Source organism: Rattus rattus, chromosome 4 (genome assembly GCF_011064425.1).
Source record: "Rattus rattus isolate New Zealand chromosome 4, Rrattus_CSIRO_v1, whole genome shotgun sequence".
NCBI classification, from domain to species: domain Eukaryota; kingdom Metazoa; phylum Chordata; class Mammalia; order Rodentia; family Muridae; genus Rattus; species Rattus rattus.
This window is the reverse complement of record NC_046157.1, coordinates 51,211,411-51,229,936: the sequence shown is the minus strand read 5'-3', so window position 1 is coordinate 51,229,936 and position 18,526 is coordinate 51,211,411.

The window sequence follows — 18,526 nt, the reverse complement described above, 5'->3', positions numbered from 1 at the left end:
ACAATAACAATGTGGGAAGTGAGAAGATGGCACCCAGGGTTATCTCTGGCTCCCATGTGCATACACGTGCGTGCACACTTGCATATGCACACACACACACACACACAACACACACACACACACAACGCAGATGAGGAGGGGCCAACAGTCAACGCGTTCGTTCTGTAATCCTGCTGGTGGGAAATAGCTCCCTTTTGAAGCAAATTACACACAGCCTGAGCCATCCATGAGAACTGCAGGCTAATCCCCTCGGAGTTATTATGCGTAATGGGCCTAACGAAATCCTCTGTGGGTTGCTGAACGTCACTACAGGCAGGCATTCTGAACCGGCTGGCCCGGGGAAAGCCAGTGGACTTACTGGATATGGGTCCCGTCTATGCCACAAATCTCAAAATTGCTCAGGCTCCTCGGAGCCTTGTTACACTCCCAGCAGCCTGGGACAGCATCGCTCTGCAGTGAGGTCCTAGGAGCAAGCCCAGACACTGCAGTCAATACACCAGGCAGACTCTGTGCTTCCCCGAGAGCTGCGTGTTTTCCCAGATAAAATGTGTCTCCCCAAGGGAAGGGGGTCCCAGGAAGCTCCAGAAGAATCTCGGGAGGCTTTAAGACACAGCCACGGGACGGACGAGTCAGCCATATTGCTTCTTTCCATTGCTCTTGCGTTCATTGGCAAGGCAGGACGGCAGAGAGCCGCTGAGGCCAGGGCAGAGCATCTCGGGGAGAGGGCGGAGAGGACGAGGACGGAGGCTTCTGTGTGAAGTTGGGACGCAGAAGCCAAGCAGCGGCCAGGGCTTGGCAGGGGCTCTGTGCATTTTCCTTGGCTCGCTCTCACTACCTGTCTGATGGCTGCTGCAGCGCAGGAAGGAAATTTTTCAAGAGATTAAACTATTATTGTTTCCTGTGCGGCTGTCTTCGCCGGGGAATGAGAAAAGCTTTAAGGGTCCTTGAAAAGAGATTTGTCTGAATGGCAAGGCTGTCGTGATTCATCCCCCCTCCCTCCAGGTGGGATTTGACCAATTTCCTCAGGAAAGTGGTTGATTAGGGTTGCGGATTTATCCGCGGCCTAAATATAAGATGTCATAAAGGTAACTAATGCTCAGTTCACCATCACGGGGAGTTAAGAGTTTATAAAAAGCTATTTTTAACGGTTTGGAAGGAGGGAGAACTCATTTTTCAGGTTGCCAACATGTTTCAATAGTTAAAAACCTCCTTTGTAGCCCCCAATAATTCATGCTACCCACCGTTAAAGGTCGGCTGTGTTCTCGGATTTTGTAAGTTTTCTTGAAAAATTGATTCAATGTGTTTTGTTGTTTATATAAAAGGCACAGAGGGGAAGGAAAAGACGTAAAATGTATTTCCATCATGGGGAGTGACCTCAGCTCCCAGTGACATTCTCGGGCGAGGATCTCATTTCTTTTTCTCCACCCAACCCACGAGGGTGAAGTGGCTTTCCTGTGTCTATATCTATCATATAAATACCACTTGATGGCGAACTCTGCAGAGCCCCTCAACCAAATAGAGGGAAAGCAGAACAATCCAGAAAATACCGGATAGATCCAGGGCTTCCTGCAGTGTCTGATGCAGCTGAAGCACGCTGTGCCAAGGAAATGCTCTCAAATGCTGGTCTCCGGTTACGACCGTTCCACACCCAAGGTTGCCATCCTAGATATTACATTTGTCCCAAGTTGCAACCAAGCCAACTGAGTCTAAAGCACTGGTTCTCAACCTCCCATCCAGGAACCTTTAACACGGTTCCTCAGGTTGTGGTGAACCCCACCCCCAACCTTAAAATTATTTTCATTGCTGCTTCAGAACTGTAACTTTGCTACTGCTATGAACCGTAATGTAAACATCTGATTTTTCTGTTAATCTTAGGCAGCTCTTGTGAAAAGGGCCATTCAACCCCTGAAGGGATCCTGACCTACAGGTTGAGAACTGCTGGTTTAAAGGAATCTGTGTGAGTGGCCTCTCCTCTAGACGCCCACAGAATTCACTAGAGCCGCCTTACACGGCCATAATGCAAACACCATTAGTAACTGTGTACTGGGGCTACACACTGACTGACGTCACGGGATCTGTCATTTCAGGTTAGATATTTGGACTTTGTATGGATGGTGGATCGTGAAAGCATGTTTATTCTCAATTACTGTTAACAGTGTTGTCACTTCCTATGATCTGTGCAACATGAATGCACTCGGTCCCAGTCAGCACTGCAGTAAAGAAGGAAGACAGAAGCAGATGGGAGCAGGTGGAGCGGGAAGAGGGTGGTGATCGTGATCAAAGTGCATTGCATACATAAATGAAATTCTCAAAGAATTAAAAGCCAAGCATGCTAGCATATAGATTATTCAGTGCATGATATGTATGATCATTACATACCATGATGCATGAAACGTGTGAATATTGTCTCCATTAAGAGTTTATAATTACACTTAGTTATCTGCTGCCCATGCGATAGGATATGTGACGTGTTTTCCCACTTGATCTCTTAAGTCCTTCACCATTTAAGTTGATATCAAAACAAATAGCACATAGGCTATATGAGGTTTGTGCAAAAGATTGTGGAGAATTTAAGTGTGGGATGAGCAAAGAGAGAAAGGAAAAAGGCTTGGAGTCTGTGTGTGTGGAGAGAGCTGAAGCAGCTGAAGCTGAAGCCAGGAGTCCACACTGACAGACTCAGCCGCTTGCCCGGCCACCTTGAGCTGTCACATGTGGGTGTGTAGACTATTATTATTAGTGTGACCACGGCACCAAGCAAGTACACACACATTGATGGTGCTTTCTGGCCCTTTGCTAGTGCTAGAGACAGGCAAAGAGCGCTTTATTAGACTTTAAAATAATATCTAAAACTTCCATAGACTCTTATTGGAAGATCAACCGTAGATTAAGGGTGGGTCTTTCCACCTCAATTAACTTAACCTTGGAAGTTTCGCACAGATACGCGCAGAGATCTAGCTCCCGCACAATTCTGAATCCTGTTGGCAACCAGTGTCAACCGCCATGGTGGTTCATTACAGATCTCACTGAAAACTCTACCACCCTGCACTGCCATCAGAACAGCAGCCCGCAGCCTCAGAGGGACCACCAAGAGTCAATGTCCAAAATAAGCAGCTGTCCACAGCACCTCAGACTTCATTCCTCTCACAGACAACTCTCCAACCCCCATGATGAGTAGGACCCTCTGCTGTGCCTGACCCACACCTCTCTGTGGGGACCGGGCTCTGTTTTTAGGGACTCCCCTCCCTTTCCATCCCATTGTATGCAATGTGGAGCCTTCTAGAGCCACAGCTCTGGCTACTCAGAATCGCTTCCTGGGAAATTTGAAGCAGAATCAACTCTGTCTTATTTCCTGCGGTGGTACCCAGAAGCTATGAGAAGGAATTCAGTCAGGGATGGGGGGACAAAACAATGTGAAGAAGGAGAAGACCAGGCCAAGAGCCATTTCCAAGGCTCAGGACTGCTCCTGTCCTTGGGTTCCGCGAGGCAGCCCACCATCTGCTAAACACATTCCCTCTTTGCCTAAGTTGCATTGAGTTGAATTATCACCACCACGTACAATGGCCGTATACAGAATCGTAGCAAGCCTCCCATCAGCCTTCCTTGTAATCCACAGCAAACACTTGAACCCATGCATGCTCGGCTGAATACAAACGGCACCAAAGTCAAGAAAGACCAATAGCCAGCAGGTGCTCCACCTCTGAGGGGTGTGTGTGCGTGTGCGTGTGCGTATACGTGTGTGCGTGTATGTGTGTGCATGTGTGTGAAGAACATCAGTTACCCAGGAATACAGAGGGGCAGCCCTCTGAGAGCACACAGGATGTCACCCTGGTCAACAAAGCATCAGTTCAAAGCCTTTCAGATCTTCCTCAGCCTCTCAAACTGTACCAGGAAGGATGTGTTCACCATGCACAGCAGAACTTACAATCATCTTCCTCCCTTTCTCGAGAGTCCCATACACGCCTATCCCATAATCCACCCAGTACAGTTCACCGTCGGTCACTCACTGCATCGGCCCTCAGAGAGCCTCAGTGTTAGCAGCTGGAAGACTGGTACTAAGCTATCTCCTCCTCCAGGTCAGTCAGGTGTCCTTCCACTATCAGGAAATACTCTTTTGGAGTGTTTCCAATGAAGGTTATGTCTTGAGCTGCTGCAAACAAAATCCCTCTGGCTGAACAGGATGCTTGAGCCCTTCTAAACCAGGAAGTGGCTATGAGCCTATGCCTGAGCTGTTTTCATGTGATACACTGTAAATATAAAGTCACTCAGGAGTAAGGATTCATAGTGAAGATGAATACAGAAACACACACACACAGAGACACACACACAGACACACACACAAACACACACAGACACAGACACACACACACACAGAGACACACACATACACAGACACACACACAAACACACACAGACACACACACACAAACACACACAGACACACACACAGACACACACACAGAGACACACACACAGACACACACACACACACACACACACAGAGACACACACACACACACACACACACACACACACACACACAGACACACACACACACACAGACACACACACACACACACACACACACACACAGACACACACAGAGACACACACAGACACACACACACAGACATATACACAGACAAAGACACACACACACAGAAACAACACACACACACAGACACACACAAAGACACACAGACACAGACACACACACACACACACACAGACACACACAGACACACACACACACAGACACAGACACAGAGACACAGACACACACAGACACACACAGAGACACACACCCACTCACGCAGACACAAACACACACAAACAGATAAACGCACACACAGAGAGACACACACAGACCCACACATAGACACACACACACACACACACACACACAAACACACAGATACACACAGACACACACACAGACACAGACACACACACACATACACACACACACAGAGTGAATAGACACTTCTGGGAGGAAGCTATGACAACACACAAGTACTGGTTGACTGATTAGGATTTCAGTGATGTGAGAAGGTTGGAATGTTCCAAGTCTAGGGCTAACCTATCTCCAGCTATCTTTATCCTTCCTCCAATAGCCAGTTTTTGCTCACCTCTGTATGTGGTATAACATCCTTGTGACTATCAGGCAAAAGTTTTGGAATGTGTGAACAGACACCCCATCTTCTACCAACCCAAAAGCTAAGAAAGTTGTCAGTGTCTGAGGACTGTAAGAGACGTTCCTCCGATTTTCTGTGACCCGCCTACCTGGGGGTTCCACCAATGTATCTGAAATGTTTGTGGACTTGTGACTTCCTTTGTTCTGTCACTATCAATATTTCACAAAACTACTGCTGTGTCAGAACATGGTTGGGGACTACCGGACTCTATTCCCCAGACAGTCACTCACTCACTCACTCACTGATTCACTCACTCACTGACTCACTCACCCACCCACTCACTCACTCACCCACTCACTCACTCACTCACTCACTCACTCACTCACTCACTCACTCCACTCACTCACTCACTCACTCACTCACTCACCACACCCACTCACCCACTCACTCACTCACTCACTCACCCACTCACTCACTCACTCACTCACTCACTCACTCACTCACTCACTCACTCACCCACTCACTCACTCACTCACTCACTCACTCACTCACTCACTCACTCACTCACTCACTCACTCACTCACTCACTCACTCACTCACCCACTCACTCTCTCACTCACTCACTCACTCGCTCACCCACTCACTTGCTCACCCACTCACTCGCTCACCCACTCACTTGCTCGCCCACTCACTCACTCACCCACTCACTCACTCATATTTGGCTCTAGAATAAACTGTCTCTTATCCGTTTTTGGGTGGTTGCTGTGTTTCTTACATCGACAACACACATGTCTCAGGATACATGTTTGAGTACAGCACATGTATACATCAAAGGACTGACATGGTCTCTGTGTGACATGAGATTTCAGAGGTATCCCTCTCATTGTCCGAGACGACAGCTCAAGAGGAGAGTTAGAACATGACAGTCACTTGTGCTCAGGGGTGGCATTGCAGCAGGAAGAACCTGTGCCAACAGAGATGGGCATGAAAACAGAGAGGGGCCATGAAGACCCGCATGTCCTGGAGGACCTGAGCTGGAGGGGCTTCCCACTGGATCTTCAGTGTCGGCACAGGAGTCTGCGCCATGGTGGCCCAGCAGGAGCTGTCTTTGAAAGTCAAGACAGAAATTAAGGGTAGCACTGAAGGAGAGCCCTCGTACCTGTGAGCTCTGCCTCGTGGACAAGGTTATATACAGGTCAGGGTATAACCTGATCGGTCCGCATTTCCCTCCTCATCTTCCCCAGAACACATCCTGGGGTCCGATCCTTCTCAGCAGTCTTCCCTTGCTCTTGAGGCCTCAAGAAAATATCAAACTGGAGGAAGAGACAGCACGGCAGGAAAGGAACTCCTCACAATGTGTTCTTACTGCCTACACCGGAACTCAAGAGTGCTGTTGTGACACACCGAGGTCGTCGTGGGGACTGAAAGGATGGAAGAAATAAGAATCACAACAGCCATGAGTTACACGTGTGTATAACGCGTGCATGTAGGTGTGCATGCGTGCAAACTCATAGATGGGACTGCAGAGAAAGTCTTCAGTCCACATCTAAGACAGGAAGAGGTGACAAGGTAACAGGGCAGATCATAATGTGGCTTCTGGTTCTTCTCTGCCTGTCTTAAATTTGGCATCCCACTGGACTGGTGTTTATTTTCCAGGAAAACGTGAGGCGAGTTCCAGTGAGCTGGATTTCTGTTCTGGCCACGCATGCTCAGGTGTGCCCACATGGAGCCCAGGACGATAGCATAGAGCCACTCACTGTGTGTCCTGGAGAAACGGCAGATCACGATGGACAGACAGACAGCAGCCTTGAGAGGCCCAGACTTTTCCTGTGTCAAGGTTCTGTCTACAACCCGGGTTAAGTCTGGAGGGCAGTGCCGTGTGACTATAGCACTTCCTGATATGGAGAGCAAGTTTACCTCCTGATTAGAGTCAGATCCACCACTCCAGGCCCCCTCCTCTCAGTATTTAAGGCAGATTCAGACTGCATACCTCAAATGGGCCAGAAAGCATTGAACCCCTGCCAGAAGGCTTGTCAGAGAGAGCCACTGTTCAGGTGATGTAAAGGTCCTAAGACCCAGCAGTGTCTGCCACAACCTCTCCCAACCCATCTCACCTCGCTACCATCATCGCCAAGTGAAAAGGTGACATCAAGGATACACGTGAACAAACAGAGAAGCCACAAGTGGACGACACAGAGGGAGCAGGAACAAACGGGTGGACGTGGTAATTTGTGAACGCACGTAGAAACCCCACATCATCAGAGGATCTCTGTGTTTACTGAGTTACAACCCGTCAGCCAGCACCAGCACGGGGTTCTCCCACCCACTCCCCAGGGCAATGGCATCTATTTACGGTGACAAAAAGATTGATCTTGGACAAGGAGTTAGTTTGGATAAAGCCATTGCTTCCAAACACTACTTCGGTAGCATGTGATGGATCACGTGTAAATTTCAGCACATTGCTTAAGCCTCTTGCCTCAGAAGGTCATTGGCAGAGAAAAATAATGGAGCAGAATATTTGAGTAAATAAATACACACAGAGCTATGCAAGTTATAGGAGGGGACATTTCCTTAGATACTATGCAGAAGGCTGGACCCGGCTGGGCCGGACACTCCATCCTAAAACAGCTCTCTGTTCTGCGGGTCCTGTGGTCTCCGAGCAGAAGCTGACTTTTCTGGCAAAGTGTCTATAACTGAGCTGTGGTATAAGGTGCTACGAAGAAGTGACTACAGAAGGCCTATTTAGACCTTCCTGGCAAGAGCGTCGTGGAGGGAGGCAGGGGAAGTCTGCCCCTCTCGCAGAGGATTTCCTTACCAGGATGTGGAAAACAGTCTTTCTGTCACGTGTGGCTTACAGTCAGCCAGCAGCACAAAGAGTGGTTTCAGGAGCCCCACGTCCACTCAGAGTGCCCGAGAATGCTGTGACCGAGACCTGGGGAGCAGAGCGTGAGCTGCCTCACAGCCCCGGCTTGGACAGGGAGAGCGCTGTTGACAAGTGCATGGGATAAATATCATTACCTAATATGCTTTCCACCAGGGAAAATGTCGTCACCTGTTCAGTAGGTAAAGTCGATGTGCCTGAGCAGAAGCGAAGCAAGCTCATGTAAACACAGCCTCAAGATGCCTCGAGAGATACTCCTGCCTTTTCATAAAAGAGTTTTTAACTTCATATATGTGCACTGCACTTACATCCTCCCCCACCCCATGGTCTCTCAGTCCCTCTGAAATTCATGGCTTCTCTTTCTTCAATTAGTGTGTGTGTGTGTGTGTGTGTGTGTGTGTGTGTGTGTGTGAGAGAGAGAGAGAGAGAGAGAGAGAGAGTGTGTATATATAAATACCCCATTGAGACCATTTAGTTATTACTCTGATATATATGCTTTTAGGGATGACCCCTTGGGGTTGAACAATCAATTAGGGAATCTCATCCCTGGGGAAAATGAATTCTCTCTCCCTCAGCAATCATTAAATACCTGTAGCTCTCTGTCTAGGTGTGGGATCTTGCGAGATTTTCCGTACATAACAGCACATGAAGAAGTATTATAGTTATTCAGGCAAACATCTAGTAGACTCTCTTGGGTGCAGGGTCCCTAACATATATAGAAAGCAAACTCTCCCAGCAGATATCCTAGCCCTGGCCCTTGCAACCAATCTGTTCCCTTTCCTGCGATGTTTCCAAAGCCTTAAGCATGGTGTCCTGTTGTAGACATATCAGTTGGGATTGGGTACCTGGTTGTCACTGATTCTCTGTACTGTGACCAGTTATGAATTTCTATAATGGTCTCAGCTGCAGCCCCTCCCCCAAAAGAAGCTCCTCTGATGAGGGATGAGAGCTACCCTTTTCTGTGGATGGGCTGCCTTTTAAATGTCTAGAAGAGGGACGGCCTCCACGCTGTTGGGAATGACCAGCGCACGCCCCATGATATCCACAGAGCATCCTGAGATAGGGGCAGTAGGAACTAGTGGAAAATAGGGTTTCGGATTTGGGAGTTTGGTCACAGCTGCACTATTCTTTCAGAAACCTGGTAAACATCTACTTGATGCTCTGAGAATCTTGCCACTGAGCAAAGAAACCCCCACCAGGCAACAGGCCGTGGGCCAACTTTGTCAAAGACACCGCATGGTTAGGGGATGTGAGCCTCGGAGGGGCTTTCTGGTAGCTCTCTGGAAGCTGGCAGGCTTAGCCCTCAAGTGCAGACTGCTGGTAACTTCCAGTACAGCAGCAGAGACAGAAAAAATGTCCCTGACCTCAACACGGCAGGGAAGACAGAGTCAGGGGACCAACAGAAGCATTTCAGTGTTCAGTGATGGGTCAGGGTCCTGAATGTGAGTGTTTGGTGAGCTTTGGGTGAGCTCAGGGCTCTCTCCCTCCCCAGCCAGATCGTCCACTCGTCCCACAGTGGTCTCACTTTGCACCCTATTCGAATGTCCACATCTGGTTAATTAGTTGGCGACATACCAATGTGGGCTTCAGAGCACAGGGGACGTTAGAATTCAACAGAAGACAGACAACTTTCTTCAAGTCTCTCTGGAGATGGAGTCAGTTGATGGAGATAGAGGCCCCTCGGTGTGAAGTTTCAGCCTCCATTGGGAGCTGGCTCTACCAGTGACTACAGGCCAAGCGGACTGACTCTCGTCTTTGCCTCTGATCCTCACAATTTGGCTGTGGGCAGAGACTCGTTGCCCAGTACTTTCCATCTTCCAGATGCAAAGCCCACCCACCCAGTCTGAAACCTACTGTCTGAGGAGTCTGTGAGGCCTAGAACACCCCACAGCACCGAGAGACAGCTCTGTTCCGCTAGCATCCTGACATGCCCTAGAGCTTTGGGCCAAAATGCTTCTCAGAACTGCGTGGATTCTCAGCGAGCATCAGGCACCACTGAGAGTTCAAACCTGTTTCATTAAAACCCATGAAGCCATCTGTGTTAACTTGTTTTAACCCCTTCAAGGTTATTAATCCTTAATTACAACAAAGACTTCCTGTTTGGTCTCCCCAACGTCTGCCCACTCTGTTCTTGAAGGCAGGTGGAAGAAGATCCAAGTTGGAGACAGAAGACGGTCTCCAGTAATCTCCTCACCATCACCTGAACACCAATCACACGAATGGAAGGACCCAACACCTGGAAGTGCCAGCCTGACCCACCTAATGATCACACACTCATAAGTAGCCAGTCAGTACGAGCCAATCCCACATCAGACCCAAAGAGCCACACCACAGAAGTAGGACCTAAATGTCTGAATATCGGTTTAAGTCATTTAATTGTGAAGGTGCTCGTTACACAGCAAAAGCTAACAGATACGTCTAGTTTTCTCTTTGGCAAAAGCTGGCCTTACCATCAGCGCTTAGGCCCACAGCTGGTTAGAAACCAGTGACTGGGCTGGGGTGAAGCTCGGTAGTTTGCCGAGCATGTGTGGAGACCTGAGTTTGACCCTCACACTATAAACAAAACAAAACAGCATCTACAGCAGAGGACTGACCGTTATGACCGGGCCTCTGCATTGGTTTTGCTGAGACCTTTCTTCCTTATCAGGAGGCTCCCATGTCTTTACCTTCACGTAACTTTCTAATTCTTCTGGAATTTTAGCACATGGAAATTTCCACAAGGTTCTGAGAGGTTGGAGGTTTCTGGTGTTGTTTTTGTCTAAAATTCCCGCAATTCAACTGTTTTTCCCTTGAGTTCCAACAGAATGGCCAATGTGGAAGACAGAACAGCATGGCCCTGTGTGTGGGGGATGTCACGGGTGCCAAGCACAGGAGTGGAGCAGGGCAGGGCTAACTCGGTGGTACTGGATGTCCGTCGGGGTGTTCCTCCATGAGGAAGATTGCTTGCAAGAGAGATGAATACAGAAGGCAGAGGAGGAGAGTAAAGTAACAGCAAGGACGTTTGAAAACGTCAAAGAGAGGCTGTTAACTATTTACCAAAAGAGAATTATATATAATACATGTACGGCTGAGCCCTCAGAGGCCAGAATCCTGTCTGTGAACTGTCTCTCCAGCTCCCCAAATTTAAAAAAAAATCTGGCCTTGACTGGTTACCCATATGATGTATTAACCAACAGCAAAAGTGAGTACTTTATTCCAGGAAGCTCCCTGCCCACCTGCGTGGGCCCTCTCCCTCACCCACACAACACCTCTCTCTCTAGATGCTGTTTTCTCCTGCATCCCACAGGGAGCATAGTCAATAAACCGGTCAGCACACGCACGCGCTTGTTCAGACACGGGAAGAGTGTCTCAGATGCATTACTGTGCTGCTGCCTTTCATTTTGTTTTTATAACAACCTGCAAAATGATAAATGCCACTTCCTTCTAACAAATAAGAAAATGGTGGCTTAGAAAGGAAAGCCTGTATCTGTGGGTGATAAATTAAATAAATAAATTTCTCAGTTCAACACCCACGTGTGCCCCTCTTGCCTCACCCCAAGTTTCTCTTCATCGGAATGAAGAACACATTTCAAAGAGAAGAGCTGCGTCCTAAAGGAAAAGGCCACAGCCGTTTCTCAGCAGGACTTTTGCTGTCGTGTATGGGCCAAGTCCACATATGGGACCAGATGCACGTTTTTATGAAGTTTGTCAGGATCCCGGCAGTGCCATTTGCTGGCATGTTAACACCTCCTGCCTCAGAATGGCAGAGTTGAGTAATTGGGACCAAGACCATACAACCCACTTTCTGTCCAGGTCACCATCCATCACTGAGGGAAGTCAGGGCAGGGACTCAAGGAGGGACTAAAGTGGAAACCAGGGGAAAAAGAGGCATGCTGGCTCCCTCCTAGGTTCATGCTCTGGCCACCTCTCTTATAAGTGCACTTGCCTAGGGATTGTGCCGCCTACAGTGGGCGTGAGGCAAGACCCTTCCATATCAATCATCAATCAAGACAATTTCTCATAGATGTGGCCGCTGGCCAAGCTGATGGAGGGATGCTATTCTCCAGTTAAGGCTCCCTCTTCTCCAGAGGAATCTGTGCTATATGCTGACAGTTAAAACCACCCTATCCATCAAAGCCAAAAACGCCTAAAATTTGGCCCTTTACCAAAAGAGTTCACCAAACCCTGCTCTGGACACTGACAACATTTGGGTGAAATGGATAAGAACATAGATTCCGGCCTAAGAAGATGACTCAGAGGTTAAAGTGCTTGCCAAGCAAGAAGACCCTAGTTTGGGTTTCCTATGTAAATATGGGATGGGCACTCCAGTCACCTGGAAGTGGCCTTGGAAGACAGAGACAGGTGATTCACGAGATCAATGTGACTAGAGAGACAAGTCCTGTCAGTGAAGCCAGCTCTTCACTGAGAGAATCCGACCCTCCCAAATAAGGTGGAGAAAGATCCTGGACATCACTCTCGGTCTTACACACACACAAACACACACGCACACATGCAGACATGCACACACATGCACATATGCACTCATGCACACATGCACATGCATGCACACACACACTCGCGCATGCACACACACAAGCAAACACAAACACACACACATGTACACACATTCACATACATGTACACATGTGCCCACACACAGGTACACACATGCATGCACACATACACACATGCATACAGGCAATGCACACACATGCATATACACATGTCCACATACAGGTAAACATACATATCATATCATATATGTACACTTGGAAAGAAGAAAAAGAGGCAGGTTGAAAAGAGTACAAGTTCTACATTAAAGCAGCATGGGATTTAATCCCACTGTGCCCTTTGCTGAGCTGCCATACAAGCTTTCTCCTGTCACACGGTGACAGTAGGTTGTTGAAAGGCTGAAGTGACTGCAGAAAGTACTTAACAAGGCACGTGGTGCACACTCAATAAATGACTCTGCTCTCATCTCTACAGATCAATAAAAGTTTCTGTCTCCTTGAGGCAGCGTGAGAAGTGAAACTGCTTGTTTGGTGGATGTGTCAATGATGCTCTGGGGAGACCCCTCTGGTAAAGGACTGCTCTGTGTGCCCTGGGCAGCTTCTGCAGGGGCCTGCAGGGATGTCTCCACAGCCTGGGGCATGCTCTTCCTGAATCCTCATAAAGAGACACAGAGGTCTGGACATCTCTGTTCCAGGAGTGAAGAGAGAAGGTCGACCCCCGTGGGCTGGCGGAGGCTGTGCCCCACGCTCTGTCCAAGTCACTCCTACCCCCGTGGTGGGTATCGCTTACAACCCAAGGCCTCTCTTTTGAGGAGTCTTCATGCCAAAGGCTTTTCTCTGAGTGAACCCAACCCATACCTTCCCCATAGGAATAAAACCAACACTCTGGCTGGCAAACTAATGCCACCATCCCCAAGATCCACCTGTCCCAAACCACAGAACGTATGACTACCTACGTGACGCTATATGACAAAAGCAATTCTGCAGACGTGGTTTGTTGAGGACCTTGAAGGAGATAGACTGTTATCCGGGATTATGTAAGTTACTGGTAGGTTACATTAAAAGCAGAGAAGCCGTCCTGGTATGTACAATGGAAAGGAGACAGACAGCAACATGGCTGGCTTGAAGCTGAGGGGAGGGACCGTGAGCCGGAGTATAAATGTCCCTTAGAAGCTGGAGAAGGCATGTGAGGAAACCTCCGTGGCCTCTCGAGGACCCTGAGGACATCTTGGTTTTATTCCAATGAGGCTCATAAGGGACTTCTGACCTAGGACTGTTAAGATACCAAACATGGGAGTCAAGGGGACAGCTCCGGCAGGGGGACAAGGGGGCAGCTCAGGCAGGGATGGAGGATCTAAGTTCGATTCCTGGAATCCACAGTTTTGTTTTTTTTTAAATCAATTATGAGGAAGCTGAGGCAGGTGGATTTCTGTGAGTTGCAGGTCAGCCTGTCGACATGATGAGTTTCAGACCAGCCAGGGCTACACAGTGAGACTCTGTCTCAGAATCAATTGAGTGAATAAAAAGATTAAAAGTCAAGCGTGGTGGTGTATAATTACAACCCCGGCACCTTAGAGATTGAGACAAGAGGATCTTCCAGGGCTTCTGGCCAGCTGACCCTCAAAACAGTGGCCCAGGCCCCAGTGAGAGATCCTGTCCCACACAGAAGATGGGTGTGTTGTAAAGAATTATGTCTGAGGTTGACCTTTGACCTCCACATACTTGTGCACAGAACACACACACACACACACACACACACACACACACACACACACACACACACACACACATACACACACACACACACACACACACACACACACACACACACACACACACACACACACACACACACACACATACACACACACACCACTTAATGGTTTTGAAATGTGCTGTAGTATTAATATCTAAATCCCAGCCTGGGGTTTCTGCCTTTGCTTATTTACAGGAGGAAAGACACACGCCCTAAGCAGCCCAACAGCCATGCCTCCCCTCCACGCTGTTAGAATCCACTTTTCTACCCATGACCCTGAGTTACTATTTACCATGTTCCGTCTGGGCTGCTCTTAACTCCAATTGGAAAGCCCTCGGGGCCATGCTCTCTTGACCCTTAACCCATAGCAGCTTCTCCTTCCTCTTCTACACTTCCTTCTTCTCCTCTTGGCCCTCCTCTGACCCTAAGCCTGAGAGGCCTAAACCCCACCTATGTCTCTCTGCCAGCTATTGGCTGTTGGCGTCTTTATTTATCAATTACAACTGATCCAGGGTCACTTAGCAAGCATCTACGTACAGACTCTCTCCTCTCTGGGGCGACCAGTTTTGGGGGACAGCATCAGGTCAATCCACTGCAGAAATGGATGTTAAGCTGTGTTGTTTTAAACCACCATGCTTGTGAAATTTGCTACTGTGACAGTATTCACAACTGATGCGTGTAAAATCCACAGACGGAGGGCGCTCAAGCCCAGAGCACCTCCAAGACTGGGAGCTGCAATGCTTCCTGGGAGTATCTATGACAACAATCAAGAGACATGGGTCACATGGGCTTACACTGCGCAGATGGGGTCGAGAACAGCGAGACGGACACGCAACCGAGTCACACACCGATGCAGGCGACTGTGGTGACTGTGGTTTTCCCCAGGTAACAACGCCCTCTGCCCCGTGTGGACATCTTGGTTTGTTTTCTATTGCTGAGACCAAAAGCAACCTGGGAAGGAATGGTTTTATTTCAGGTTAAGTTTACAATCTCTCACTGAGGGAAGCCAGGATGGGAACTGGACATGGAAGTGGAGCAGAAGCCATGGGGGAGCGCTGCCCACTGGCTTGCTCCTTATAAAATGCTCAGCCTGCTTTCGTATCCCACCCAGGACCACCAGTACCACCACAGTGAGCTGGGCCTCCCACACCCATCATTAATTAAGACAGCTGAGGCTCCTCTTGCTGGATAACTCTAGCTGTGTCAAGGTAACAAAAATCCAACCAGGGCAGTGGTGCACGTGGATTTATAAAGTTGGGGACAACCTGTAATTCTCCTGGTTATACTGGGCACCTGAGCTGGTGAAACACGGGGCTCTTGAGAGCCACAGAAAGGTCATCTGCCAGTCCCCTGCACACCTGATAGTCTGTTGTTGTTGAGCACAAGGATTGATTTTGACATACGGTAAGGGAGACCGGAAGAGCAATCCAGTCGCTACAGTCTGTCCACTAACACCCAGCCCCTGGGCATGTGGATGCCTTACGGCATCTCTCCTTCCTTAGCGGAATGCACCAGCCCGTAGACATCCGCTGAATTCATCCAGACACATTTCAAAATCCCCAGGAGACTCCTGAGGCCAAGGACGGTACCAAACCATTGCAAGCTTTGATTTTTCCTGGGTTGGCACATCTACAATAACGCTCAGTCTCTACATTAAGCACTGTGAATGATAGGTGGTAAGAGGAGACGGCGTCACTATGGCAATACGGCATGATGAAGTGACTTCAAACTTATGAATGGCCTGCTTTTCTGTTTAATGTTCTCCGATCACAATGGAGCGTGGGCAAGTGGACCCCCAGAGCATAAATCCCTGGGGAGGGCATGCTGCTGTGGCCCGTGCCACTGTCTGCTCGGCGGACGCAAAAGGTTTCCTTCGAGACACGTCACAGTCCTGAAGCTTCACCCTGTCATCCTCCTCTACTCTGTGACAAACTGTCTGAAAAGAGCCTGGGCTGCTCTTCAGAGTTTTCAGCCTGGGAACACTGGCGTTGTCACTTTGGAACTGTGCTGAACACGGTGGTAGAGAACACCGTCGAATGATGCAGCCAAGAAGCCAAGAGGAAGAGACGAGGGCCCACGTCTCCTTCAAGGCACCCTCTCCATGCCTGACCCACTATACCTCATCCAGTAAAGGGTCTGTCGTTTCTGAAGAGCGCTGGAGGCTGAGTACCAACCTTCGATGCCCAGCCTTGGCAGACATCTACAATTCAAACCACGGCATCCCCATTTCTGGAGACACCAGAAGTAAACCCAATCTCTCCCTGCTGGGACGATACTCCTCCTTTCCCCAGATCTTTAAAGGGTTGCTCTCTTTTTCAATTACCAACAAGATTTGTTTACATTTTTAAACAATTGGCTCTCTATCTCACTTCTTCAGTCTAAAGTAGTATCCATATAAAAGAAGTAATGGCTGGCATTACTCAGCTCAAGTCCAAGCACATAAGCCAAGCACACGCACCATTGTATACACACACACACACACACACACACACACACACACACACACACACACACCCTACCACCACTGAAAGGCACAAGACCGATGTAAGATGTAGAACTAATTAATTCCAACACTGCTGCTGGCTGGCACTGATGAGTTCAGTTTGGACTCAGAATTTCAGCACCTCTAACTACCCGTTCCTCTGGCAATGGCTTCAAGAAAGGACCAGGGCGAAGGGGGAATACAGTTTTCTATTTCCACTGCAGGACCCTGTGGTAGACCAGGCTGAAGTGTAGGGAAATCTGAGCTCACTGGTGAACAGACGACAGAAATATCCAACCCCCTTCACAGCTCGATGCCCAGAGCCATTGCCTACCTGGCCCATCTCATCGTCTGTATCTGACTCCAGATGTCTCTGAGAAGAGGAGGCACTGGAAGGAAAAGATGGTTGGGAATACCTCAGGACGTCTGGTGCACCCTGGGAGGGCAGCAGTTTGTACCCGAGAGGCAGCATCAGGAAAGTGCTCAGTGAAGGTCCGAGGCATAGCCAGAGAGGGAACACGGCTCTCATGTCTCTCCAGGCTACCTCTGTGGCCTTGCTTACATAGACTGCTCATTTCTAAGAAAAAAAAGAAAGAAAATGAGAAGAGGAGGCACCTGAGGGTGAGAGGAAGAAGCAGACACCATGGAGGGAGACAAGGAGAAGGAAGAAGAGAGAGAAAGAGGGGGAGGGAAGGAGAAAAAGAGGTGAGGGGAGAGAAAGGAAGGGAGGGGGGAAGGAGAAAAGGAGGCAGATTAAAAGCTGAATGAACTCTCCTAATGGCCACCAACAGGGAAATGGGAAGCCTCATCCAACCCAGAGGGAGAGAGGAAAAACAAACTTGACTTGATGTTAGACCATGATTATGTTAGAAGATAATCATGAGAGAACAGAAAAGTGGAAGTGCCCCCACACACAGACACACACAGAGACACACACACATACACAGACACACAGACACACACACAGACACACACACACACACACACAGACACACACACACACAGACACATACACACACACACACACACACACACACACACACAGACAAATACACATACACACACACACACGCAGACAGACACACACACACAGACAGACACAGACAAACACACACACAGACACACACACAAACACACATACACACACACAGAAACAGACACACACACACACACACACACGGACACACACACACAGACACACACACACACACACACACACACACACAGACACACACAGACACACACACACACACACACACACACACACACGGACACACATACACACACAGACATACACACACAAACATATAAAGACACTCATACACACAGACACACACACACACACAACTACTGAAGGTGTGTCTGAAGAGAGTGCCAGTGTACTCATACAAAATATAAATAAATAAATCTTTTTTTTTAAATCACACACATCCACAAAAAAGTAAAACCTGGCAGACTCTTTTAACACGGCACATTTACAAAACCCCGGCTTATGTCCCCAAAGGACTGAGTCAATGTCCTCACTGTTTACTGAAGAGCAGCAGAGAGACCTTTACAAGATGCAAATAAGGGCTGGCAGTCTTGACAGCGAGCTCTAGTCAGAGCTGGAGAGACAAGCAGGAGGAGCCCTGCACCGCCTGCCCTGATGGCAGGTACAACAGAGTGGAGGCCAGGCCAGCCTCACTCCACCCTTGCAGCTCAAGATACAGGAAGCATCGGTCACCCCAGGGTCCTCCGAACACCAACAGTACCAACAAGAGCAGGGCCAGCACCAGTGCAGTGGGC